Source organism: Monomorium pharaonis, chromosome 9, assembly GCF_013373865.1.
Source record: "Monomorium pharaonis isolate MP-MQ-018 chromosome 9, ASM1337386v2, whole genome shotgun sequence".
NCBI lineage: Eukaryota > Metazoa > Arthropoda > Insecta > Hymenoptera > Formicidae > Monomorium > Monomorium pharaonis.
Window position 1 is genome coordinate 7,652,712 of NC_050475.1, and position 10,347 is coordinate 7,663,058.

Sequence of the window (10,347 nt, forward strand, 5' to 3'; positions counted from 1 at the left end):
TTTAAATTAATGTAAATTAATGTATCACGAAGAAAAAAGAAGGATTATTGTGAGTTAAAGAAAAAACTGTTGCAACACGCGCTATCTCTTCCGAGGTTCGCGTAACAGTAACGCGAAAATCTACAGGCTTCAGCGAAAAGTGAAATCCGCGATCAATTCCGATGGGGGATAGATATCAAAAGTTATACTTTTAATAAAGAGATTCCTGAGTATATCTACCGAGAGACGATATCCACTACCATCAGTAGCCTCGGTATTGCCGACACACCAATGTGCTGGTCGGATAGCGACGACCGGCGGGGGTAGGGGGGGTGGTTGGATGCGCGAGCGCCACACGTGTCTTGAGGGTGGTAATTACGCGGCATCTGCAGCCAGCCCACACTATCCTGCGTCCGCCACCTCCGCCTCCACCTCCGACTTGCCCCACAGCCTTAGATGGGATCGGAGGGGGAGGGGGAGGTGGGAGGGGGGGATTAGTAGGAAAGGGAAGGAGGGTTAGGGATGAGGCAAAGGGGTGTCGAGGGATGGGTGGCCACAGTATTGATTTTGTCCAAGACAGCCGACGCCGCCGCCGCCGACGCCGCGGCCAACCAGACCCACCTCTGGTGGTACCCACTCGGCTACAACACCGACCCCCACCTCACATTCCACCCCGACTCGTCTCTTACTCCTTCTCCTTCGAGCACCGTCACTCAGCCCCTCGCTCCTCTCGTCTTCTCTCGTGTACCGTCTCTCTCTCTCTCTCTCTCTTTCTCTCACTCTCGCTCTCTCGTCTTCTCTCTCCTTCCGCCTTCCTATCCCTTTTCTACTTTGTCTCTCTTCGAATCTACGCTATTCTCTCGCCGTTTATGTTCGCAGCGGGCGCTAGATAAGATGCCTCGCAAGCCCCGTGTCTGTGGAACACCCGCTTCGTCGGCCCGCTTTATCGACATCTACATATAGGATACGTAGGAATCGTCCACTCTGTCGTGAATTGTGTTTAAAGCGTGAAAACTGTACTCGTAATTTTTGATAACGCGCCACCAATAAATTTGTTCCCCAAACTGAAAATATTCGTATAGAAAATACCGGTTGACGCTAAAATTTAAATTGTTAATCACTTGCAGCGCTGTCGATTCGATAATTTGCCAAAACGAACACGACGCATAATAAAATGTTGATTGTAATTCCTGACCCTGAGTTAGCTAAGGGAATTCCTAATAGAGACGCTTTCTTATCATTTGAGGGCCTTCTAACGGGAATCGCTTTTGTGTCGAGCGTAGCCAGGGAGTTCAAAGTGGAGGCTGTCTTTAGGATTCAAGGCCCCACATCCTTGGCCCGAGTAACGATAGTTGAGAAACTTGACGATGCCTGGGCGACGGGACAGCGTGAGAGCCGCGGCATCTGGCCGGTAGTTAAAATGCATGTAGTCCTCCGAGAGTCCCGTATTCAAATACAGGATCAGTCCTTCCTTCGACCTTACCCCGTAACTGATCCCGATCTCGATCTCTCCCGCCGGCTGCTCCGGGGAGAAGAAGAACTTTCCGTCTTGTCGCACAGGGGCGGGGAGAGGGGGGAGGGACGAAGGGGACGGAAGGGACCTCGAGAATTCGCGACGTGCTCCGCGCGACTTGGATTTTCCCACACGAGTTTCTGGCCGACGGTTCGCGAGAACCAAGACGGAATGACCGGCGATCAATCTCCCCCCGGGATAATCTATATTCTCTGTTCTTCGCCGGCGTTCGTTTCGCGATAAAACTGCGCGTTCCTTCGCGTCGCCACAGAGCGGGATTAGCACGTTAAAAGGAAAAAAAAAAGCACAGTTGTCGCGACGGAGATTGAAAATATACGGGTATCTTTCGGATACGGCAGGAAACGAACGAAACCGTTTCGAAGGCTGTTTCGCCGGGGCGTTTTTATCGCCAATTCTGACTTTATCCCATCCGGCGCGGCCGTCCCATCCCGCTTCTTACCATTCGATATTGTATTCATAGCCGGTGCTAAGAGACAGAGATATCGAAGTGATTCACGACCGTGGAGCCGACGGAATTCATATTAGGAGAAAAATATCCCGGGCGATTCGCGCGACAGCCTTTCTGGGGTATAAGCTGACCGACTGGACACCCTAACAAGCTTATCTGATCATTTTATTTGTATGTTTTTCTTTAACATATTGATTAGTTAATTTTTGCTTCCAAAATACAATAGTTTTATTTCTTACAATGTAGTGAATAAGGTGTCAAATTTTTTGTTCTTTAACCCTTTTAAACCTGTGGGACAGAAAATCTGTGCTATTTTTTTGTGGTGAAAAGTTATACATTTTTGGGGTCGCTGATTTCGAATTTAAGATTAGAATTTTAAAATTTAAAATGGCGAGTGCAACATAGAAACCTATTTTCAAGAAAATATGATTATTTTTAAAAACTTTTATGCGCCATATTGGATCCCCCATTTTGAATTTTGTAATTTTAATATAAAATTAAGATTTAGCGATCTAAAAAATCTATTTCCAAGAAACCCATTTCCAAGAAAGTCTGATTATTCTTTAAAATGCTTCTTCGATGCGTCAAATTGGATCCACCATTTTAAATTTTGCAATTTAGATCTTAAATTCGAAGTCAGCGATCCCAAAAGCTTTGAAATACTTGTCACTGTAAAAATTCCGGTAGTTTAACACTCTTTTTTTTCGAGATGCACATATATGTGTTATCCACAGCGAAGGTTAATGACTTTATGTGCCATCCTTAAGCAATTATGTCGTTCTAATGTTCTAAAGTTTTAACTCGTAAAAATCTTCCGAACCTTTATTGCTCTCAACACAAAATCGATATCTTGACGAAAAAAATTTCTTATAAATTGTTTAAAGAAAATTACAATTACGAATAAAATTCGATCGGTCGAAACGATCTCTCGGGACGTCTCGCGAATTCTCGTAACGTTGGTCACCCTCGACTAATGCGCTCGCCAAATAAGCTAAACATAGGTTCCGGTCCGGTCTCGTGTCGTATCGAGAGAGAGTTGTTACGTGGCAGTTTCGCGAGGAGCAAAGAGGATCACGGGGTCGAACAAAAGAGCGAGAGCTCGCGCTCGGCCGCTTCGTGGGACCCTCGCATGTATCCAGCTTAGCCGCGACCGCAGTTTAAGGAGCTTTGGCTTTTGTTTAATCCGTAGTGAGTAAAAACGAAAGGAGGCGATTCAGCCGGCCGCTCGGTGCCGCAGTCACTCCCGAGTCTCTCATTCGCGAGGAAATCCCCGCTATTCGCTGACGCGAAGGCAGCGGGATCAAGCCGGAAGCTGACGGCGTCAGCAGTGGTTGAGCAAGAGTTTCTCTAAACTTTGAACCTGTATATTGAGCTGACGAGCGCTCCATGATCTTCACTTTTATTACTACCCACACCATATCTAATAATATCATTATGCCTGTGCTCGAATTCTCGTTTAAGAACGACGACGTTTAAGAATCTCCTTTTGCATTGTAATCTCGGTTGTCGTTCGTCGCAGCGCGCGAAATTTTTGGCAAGAATTTTAAGTAACTGCCTTATACACGTAATTATATTTTTGCTTTATTTAAAAATCGAAATCAATTTATTAGAGTTAAATTGCGGTTTGTGGGCAACTTCGCCGAACGCATTAGCACGAACGCGATTTTTTTTTCTGGTCGTACCAGCGCGAAAGGTCACTCGACTCAAGGGTAAGCTGAAAGTTGATTAATCGCAGGTCAAAACGCTCGCGGCGGGAGGAGAGGGGAGAGAAATGCGAGGTTCGCTCGGCTCTGCCGCGAAATGACGGTTTGCATCGTGTTTTCTCCTCAATTACGTCAATCCACTCACGACCCCCGCGTAACGGAGCGACTACTCGAATCGAAGCCCTCCGCTCTGGTCCTTAATCGGTCAAGTGATCGTAGACCCCACCCGATGACCGAAGCTCGTGCTAGTCGCGGCAGGAAGAAGGGGGGGGGAAGAGAAAGCGCAACCGGGAGAAGTCCGAGCGAGGAAAGACACAGAGAGAGAGAGAGAGAGAGAGAGGGAGAGAGCGAGGCCAGGAGAAATAGCTAATTCCGGATATTTATGTGGGGGGTAAAGTAGGGGTTGTTACGGGCCTTGAGATCGCCACTATAACCCTGGAGAGCCAGAAGCGACCAACTGACCAGAAAATTAACCCTCCCGTCGATCCGATGGAGCTAGACCATGAGAACCGGGCAAAATCCTTGGTAACTTTTCGCATAAAGTACTTTTGATCTTTTTTTTAAAAAAACTTTTTATCAAACCTCTTTAAATGAACTTTCTGGCGACACAAGAAATCCGATCCGATCGCCGGGCTGACAATCGACGATCTTTGACGATCTTTGTATCTCTACTATCCAAATTAATCATTTGCCCGTTTAAATGGGAACGAAATAATCGTCACGTGTTAACGTGCGACGAGAATCGCGTTGCAAAAAAGGAAGTGTCTTACTTTATTAATCACGGTTGTGCACCGTCGGGCACTCGGGAGCCACGTACCAGCGCAGACGCGCCTGCCAGCATCCCCCAATAAAAGTCAACAAAAGACTAACGATTCATCCGGCTAATGGAAAAGTCCGAAAACAGAAGCGTGCCCGCGCGCCAACTCGCCTCGGATATCCCCGCGCCGCTACCCGCTCATAATTAAGCAGACTTTTAGCAGATTACATGCTCGCGATTTCCGCACACGCCGCGCCTGGTCCGTTCTGCGCGCTGTCGCGACAAATCGTCAGGGATTCTTTTTCGGGCGCTGCTTGCACTTCGGAAGAGACGTACAAGATTACGACTGTTTTCGAGTATCTTGCCCCGCTCTCCGTGAGCCTCAGCGAACTTCGCGAGTGGAGAATTGGGAAAATTTACGCATCTCCCGCTTCCGTTGCTTGGCATCGCACGCAACGTCGTTATTTCGCGAACCGTTGAGCGACGCCGGGAGCGGAGCGACGCTCGAGAGACATTTCCGCTTCATTGTACACGTGACAGAAAGACGCGCGCAAAAAAAAAAAACAAAAACAAACGCGATACGTCTTCGTCAGCCCGACTGGAACCCTTTCGCGTCGAAGTGCTCGCCGAGAGCGGCAGCCTCCTTTTTCGCCAAATGATTTCGCAAAGTCTAGATTAGGTCGGCTTAATCTGTTCGACTAAGTAAGAAGGAACAGGATTGAGCGAAAAAAATCCTTGCACCCTCTTAATCTGTCCTCGAGTTTCTTCCTCAAGGCGGGTGTCGTAAGCTTCTTGTCGGCATATTGCGACGATTCGCGGCTATAAAAACTCACGGGGGGGAGGGCGGCGAGCGGGAGTAGAAAAGCACGGAGACGCGCGAGGGAGCGAGAGATGCTCGAAAGGGGTTGTCGGCTTGCCCGAGTGACAAATGGTTCGGAATAATACCACCCAGCCGAACGCCCGGCACCCAACATCCAACATCCGGCGCTGGTTCCCGTCAGCCACGACTTGGAGGAACCATCTCTGGTCCCCCGAGGGGATCCCCGTGACAATATCGTTAAACGCTCGTCTTTGTTTTCGTTTTGAGCACGGCTCGGTGCGGGCTGTAAAGCTAGCACTGATCGGCGACCCCCCCGTGCGCTTCGTAATATTCTCCTTGATTCGTGGCGAATCAAAATCTTCCGCGTGCTCGATCGGGATCGATACTTGAAAGGATAAGATTCCAAATTGGTTTAATATAGAAACAAACGCATTCGTAGAATATTGATAGAAGAATCTTGATATTACATTGTCAATTTTTGTTTAAGATTACACACGTCTTATATAATTATACGAGACGTGATTCTGAACGCGTTTTTCTTTCTTTTTTAATTTTGCTGGTCATCCACATGAAAAAAAAAGTGAATCTGTGAGCCAAATCTATCTGATCCAGATCTAGATCCAAATCCAATGGGCGAGAAGAGGGTTTGGCAATCGGGAGGACACAAAGCTACTTTAAATAAAGGAGCGCTCCATCCATTGAACCTATTGTCAACCTTTGACATTGACTGAACGAACGGCAGGTTCGTCGAATCCATCATCTCCATAGAAAACCTTAATTATTTTTTGATGAAAGAAATTCCCCTCTGCCGGCGTGGCTTGCTCCTTTTCCTCCTGCGTTTTTCGTCATTGTTGTTTGTTCCCTTTTTTTTTTTGCGATGTCTCCGATGTCCAAGATGTTCTCAAGAAGCAGGTCAGGCTTTTATTTTCCCCAAATTTACCACTGTAATTACCTTCACTAAAATTCAATCTGAGTTTTTAATTTAATAGTCCTATATTGAATTAAAGTTTTTGTAAAAACATTTAATTGTTATTGATCTGCTTCTTTCAATAATGAATTTATTCATTGATTATGTTCGAAATAGTATGCACGAACATTGGGGACGATAAAGCTTAGATGAAAGAGAGCGCTTTTTCTTTCCGGTGGCATTCAAACGTGGCCTTTTTTAACCATGCAACCCCATGTCTCTCGCGTCTTTGCCCGCGAATGCGCTTCTCACCCCCCCCCCCCTCCTCCCGTCGAATCTCGAGGAGAAGCCACGAGCAAGCCCATCCAGGCCGCCAAACAAATGACGCTTGAAACAAACGAAAGACGACGACGGCGTTTGTCTTTTGTCCGTGCTGGCATCCACGGAATTCAACCGCCCTTCGGTCGCCCGCCTATCACGGGGGAAGGGAACAGAAAAATATCGCCGCCGGATTTTTGTCTCGGTTAGCCAAACGCTTCTGCTTAATGGTTCGCGCGATGCTTCCGAAGGGATGCCTCAAGCAAAGCATGGCACACCCCGGTGCGGAAGAGTAAGTTTCTAGGATGCGCGAAGATGGGGAGGATTTTAATTTTTTGGCGCATTAATTTGTTTCGTGTCATTTGCGAGTCCTAGAGTATCTCGAATAATAATAAACGCTTCTCATGTTGCAATACGCATTAAAATGTTCATATCCGTACTAAAAAAAAAAAAAAAACTTATATGGGGAAGAAACGACAGTAAAATTTTTTTATTGTTACAATATAAAAGTTGAAAGTATATATCGTGAGGGCAAAAGATAAAGGATCGGAGCAGAGGTACCGTTTAGTACACTCTACTCTTCTTCTTTTCAATATTTTAATGTCAGCCGGCGTTACGAGTCTTTGTCTTGGATTTGTCCCCCTCCTGCGCATGGTGCAAAGGGGTTTTCACCATCGCCCGAGTCGTACTCGAGGATGAAGCTTTATTTAGCAGATGATATTTACGACTTCCAATCCCGCGAGACCCTCCCAACTTTTATATTGTCTTTGGCAGAGTTACGCTTTTGGCGATGCCGCCACCTCCTGCTTCGCTTCCCCTTTCATCGACTCGTTCCGTTCGATTCATTCGTCTCAACCATTGAAAAGATGCTGCCGACGATTTGGAAAGCGCACCTAAATGGAATTAAGGTCGTTCACGGTTTGCCGTAAAGCTCGATTTTGCCGCCGAATATCTGGATAAAATAGAGGATTTCAAGACTTGCCAGCAATACTCGAAACAAAAATCCATCATTTTACTTATTATCATAATTTTTAGGAAACATGACTACGATCAGGACACATATTTTTCTTCTAATTGCTTATTCCACGTCGCGGATCATTAAATATTTTGTGCGCATGAGAAACAAATACGGATATATATATATATGTATATATATATGTATATACTCGTCTTACCCAGCCACCCTTCATTCGAAATATCGTCATCCGGAGCACGGGGAGTCGCAAACACCAGAAGCAAACATAATATGACGAGCGCTTCGGGCTACGCGAGGAACAAACCTCTTCTCTTACAGTTATTTCTGCGTTGACATCTGATCCGCGGGGTAGTCGCGATGGGGGCCGATCGCTTTGCAAAGCGAGTCAAAACTAATCGTAATCAAATCGTCGCAACTAATTGTAAAAAGTGCACGTTACATCTTTGCGGAAAATTTAGAGTTAGTAAAATTAATTTTAAAAACTTGATAAAAATCTCGAGAATTTTCTGCACTTATAATCGCGCGTACGGGGTCCGATAAGACTGGTTTTTTAGCCTGCGAAAGAAATTGTATTGCCCGGCTTGATCTCATTGCTGGGCTGCCGATAGTAACGCTTCATTTTTCATCCGGCTAACCGAATTTGTCGAACTCGGACCTGCGCCAAGGGTGGGATCTAATTTTAGGGCCATTCCGATGGATACGAGCTTCCAACCCTCGTCGACCGATAGTCGTGAACTATCATTTGTACGAATTACATCGCCATCCCTCCTTGCATCGTCGATCGTTTGTTATTATTAGCTTCAGCGTGCAGCTTGTAATAGTTTCGTTATATCTTCCGCAAAACAAGCGGACGTCTTACATCGCAGACAGTTTTTGCTTGCATACTTGAGACATTTCTGAAATTATATTTGACATTAATACAGATATTTGCACAATGTAATAAGAGAAAGAGACTTCCCGTTTTTGATTTGCGTGCGGCTTTAATCCATTTTGAATCCCGCTTATCTAGCAATTAACATGCTGAATATCGAAAAGATGATAATGGCTGCGGCGAAATGTAAATGGCCGTGCCGCATCAAAAGAATCGACAAAATAATTACGTCATGCGGTCAGATATTCCTAATCTTTCTGGCTGAAGCTTTAGCCTGCTTTCATCTTCAGGAAGGATGAAAAGACTCCGGTATCCGCTGATAGGGTTTGAGCTCGTCCCGATAGGTAAGAGGGTGGGCGAGGGGGCCGCGCGCGGTGCGATGGAAATTATACGTACATAAGAGGAACGGAAGGTGAGAGACTGGTACGTTAAAGAAATTAGAGAGATAATTCCTCGGACGAATACCCAATTTACCCTTTCGTCCGTAGCGAGCGCCCTGGCCTTATTATCTAAAGTGCTCGGCTGGCGAGAGAGGGTAGGGAAAAAAATAAAAAAAAAAGGAACACCCTCTCCTAACGGAAAAGGCGGAGGGTCGGGCGGGGCCGGTGGCAGCTTGGAAGGACAAAAAGTACTAAAGTACACCTCCGACCTTCTCCTAGCGCGAGCGTCGCACTATCCGGAACTCGGAGCGGCGGCGGTAGCGGGATGCCGGTGTGCTGGGAAACTTTTTTCGGCTCTTATAATTTATTTACGGCTGAGATATTTTTCTCCGAGCTTCAACACCTTCGTCAGCGTGGAAAAGGGGTAAAACGAGCAACCCTTAAGCGATCTGCCTTTCTTATTTCTTCCGCGATTGCGTCTTTCTTTTTTGTTTTATTTTATTGATACGCCCGCGTTTATTCTTATTGCTTCTTCCACGGTGTCTATGTTTTACGAGTGTTTTAACGATGTTTTGACTTTATATTATCGGCTACAAGTTATCGAAATTTAGGAACTGCAGGCTTCTTAGATTTATTTTTCTTTTTCGAATCAACGACAAAAAGTTTTGATCGTAAATGTCCAAATTTTGAGCTTAAAATCAAGTGCAAGAAAAAAAAACAATGAAAAATTTGGATTACAATAACTTATGTGAAAAAGACTCTATTTAGCTACAGTTTTGAGTGAATACTTTTAAACATGTAAGTAAATTCAAATAAACTTTTGTACGAATATTCATTAGAGTTTTATTAGTACTCGTACAAAATCTGATATAATTTATTATTTCCTTTTGAAATTTGTAAATAAATATTATGCAATATTTTATATAACCATTGAAAGTAAAAAATGAAATAATTATTAATAATCTAATTAAAACATTATACTCAAATTTTTGGCAAATGTATTTGAAAACATATAATAATAAAATAATCTGTACAATTAAAAATTAAAAATTAAAATTTTCTTAATGCTGTGAAATGTGTGACACATATATACATGTATACATTTTTTATTCGATGAAATATGCGATTTTGTATCTAATCTTTTGGTCAATATTTGTCATATAAAATAGAAAGTATACAAAATAATTTTTTATTTATTGTTTACACATATTCTTGTAAATTCTTAATAAACAATTCTTTATTTAAATAAATAATTTTATCGAAACGTTTATTATTTATTATCATTTATTTAAAAAAATGAAGAGCAAGACAAATACAAACTTTATTTTTGTAATAGTACTTGGCACAAAAGATCGATTTGATTAATTTGTATTAAACGATACAGTTTTGCGTTTCCTCCACATTGAAAATAGCTGTCAGAATTTGTGAAGGACACACAAAGCCCCGTTCGTTATCGTGATCGAAAGAATCAGCCAATCAGCCCGCGAACTGTCCCGAAATGCATTTTCCTATATCCGGCGACTTGCTGGCGGCGGTTTTAGTGTCGCGAGCCTGTATACGAACTACGCGCCATGAGAGGACTAGTCTTTGTCGCTATTTTGGGGAATGGACGCAGGGACGACGCGAATACGTTCGATCGATGAATCACTCAGTA